Here is a 2,976-nt window from a genome sequence, read left to right as displayed (position 1 = left end):
TATATATATACAGTCACCACTAGAGGGGGCTCCTCACATACAGATGTGTATATATATATATACAGTCACCACTAGAGGGGGCTCCTCACATACAGATGTGTATATATATATATATATACAGTCACCACTAGAGGGGGCTCCTCACATACAGATGTGTATATATATATATATACAGTTCACCGCTAGAGGGGGGCTCCTCACATACAGATGTGTAAGTCACCGCTAGAGGGGGCTCCTCACATACAGATGTGTATATATATATATACAGTCACCACTAGAGGGGGCTCCTCACATACAGATGTGTATATATATATATATATATATATATACATACAGTCACCACTAGAGGGGGCTCCTCACATACAGATGTGTATATATATATATACAGTCACCACTAGAGGGGGCTCCTCACATACAGATGTATATATATATATATACAGTCACCACTAGAGGAGGCTCCTCACATACAGATGTGTATATATATATACAGTCACCACTAGAGGGGGCTCCTCACATACACATGTGTATATATATATACAGTCACCACTAGAGGGGGCTCCTCACATACAGATGTGTATATATATATATATATAGTCACCACTAGAGGGGGCTCCTCACATACAGATGTATATATATATATATAATACAGTCACCGCTAGAGGGGGCTCCTCACATACAGATGTGTATATATATATATACAGTCACCACTAGAGGGGGCTCCTCACATACAGATGTGTATATATATATATATATAGTCACCACTAGAGGGGGCTCCTCACATACAGATGTGTATATATATATATATACAGTCACCGCTAGAGGGGGCTCCTCACATACAGATGTGTATATATATATATATATACAGTCACCACTAGAGGGAGCTCCTCACATACAGATGTGTATATATATATATATATAGTCACCACTAGAGGGGGCTCCTCACATACAGATGTATATATATATATATATATACAGTCACCGCTAGAGGGGGCTCCTCACATACAGATGTGTATATATATATATACAGTCACCACTAGAGGGGGCTCCTCACATACAGATGTGTATATATATATATATATATATACAGTCACCACTAGAGGGGGCTCCTCACATACAGATGTATATATATATATATATATACAGTCACCGCTAGAGGGGGCTCCTCACATACAGATGTGTATATATATATATACAGTCACCACTAGAGGGGGCTCCTCACATACAGATGTGTATATATATATATATATATATACAGTCACCACTAGAGGGGGCTCCTCACATACAGATGTGTGTATATATATATATATATACAGTCACCACTAGAGGGGGCTCCTCACATACAGATGTGTATATATATATATACAGTCACCACTAGAGGGGGCTCCTCACATACAGATGTGTATATATATATATATACAGTCACCACTAGAGGGGGCTCCTCACATACAGATGTGTATATATATATACAGTCACCACTAGAGGGGGCTCCTCACATACAGATGTGTATATATATATATATACAGTCACCACTAGAGGGGGCTCCTCACATACAGATGTGTATATATATATATATACAGTCACCACTAGAGGGGGCTCCTCACATACAGATGTGTATATATATATATATACAGTCACCACTAGAGGGGGCTCCTCACATACAGATGTGTATATATATATATACAGTCACCACTAGAAGGGGCTCCTCACATACAGATGTGTATATATATATATATACAGTCACCACTAGAGGGGGCTCCTCACATACAGATGTGTATATATATATACAGTCACCACTAGAGAGGGGCTCCTCACATACAGATGTGTATATATATATACAGTCACCACTAGAGGGGGCTCCTCACATACAGATGTATATATATATATACAGTCACCACTAGAGGGGGCTCCTCACATACAGATGTGTATATATATATATATACAGTCACCACTAGAGGGGGCTCCTCACATACAGATGTGTATATATATATATATATACAGTCACCACTAGAGGGGGCTCCTCACATACAGATGTGTATATATATATATATACAGTCACCACTAGAGGGGGCTCCTCACATACAGATGTATATATATATATACAGTCACCACTAGAGGAGGCTCCTCACATACAGATGTATATATATATATACAGTCACCACTAGAGGGGGCTCCTCACATACAGATGTATATATATATATATACAGTCACCACTAGAGGGGGCTCCTCACATACAGATGTGTATATATATATATATACAGTCACCACTAGAGGGGGCTCCTCACATACAGATGTGTATATATATATACAGTCACCACTAGAGGGGGCTCCTCACATACAGATGTGTATATATATATATATACAGTCACCACTAGAGGGGGCTCCTCACATACAGATGTATATATATATATACAGTCACCACTAGAGGAGGCTCCTCACATACAGATGTGTATATATATATATACAGTCACCACTAGAGGGGGCTCCTCACATACAGATGTGTATATATATATACAGTCACCACTAGAGGGGGCTCCTCACATACAGATGTGTATATATATATATATACAGTCCACCACTAGAGGGGGCTCCTCACATACAGATGTGTATATATATATATATACAGTCACCACTAGAGGGGGCTCCTCACATACAGATGTGTATATATATATATATATACAGTCACCACTAGAGGAGGCTCCTCACATACAGATGTGTATATATATATATACAGTCACCACTAGAGGGGGCTCCTCACATACAGATGTGTATATATATACAGTCACCACTAGAGGGGGCTCCTCACATACAGATGTATATATATATATATATACAGTCACCACTAGAGGGGGCTCCTCACATACAGATGTATATATATATATACAGTCACCACTAGAGGAGGCTCCTCACATACAGATGTGTATATATATACAGTCACCACTAGAGGGGGCTCCTCACATACAGATGTGTATATATATA

The sequence above is a fragment of the Ranitomeya imitator genome, chromosome 10 (assembly GCF_032444005.1).
Source record: "Ranitomeya imitator isolate aRanImi1 chromosome 10, aRanImi1.pri, whole genome shotgun sequence".
Taxonomy (NCBI): domain Eukaryota; kingdom Metazoa; phylum Chordata; class Amphibia; order Anura; family Dendrobatidae; genus Ranitomeya; species Ranitomeya imitator.
Note: the sequence above shows the minus strand (reverse complement) of the source record.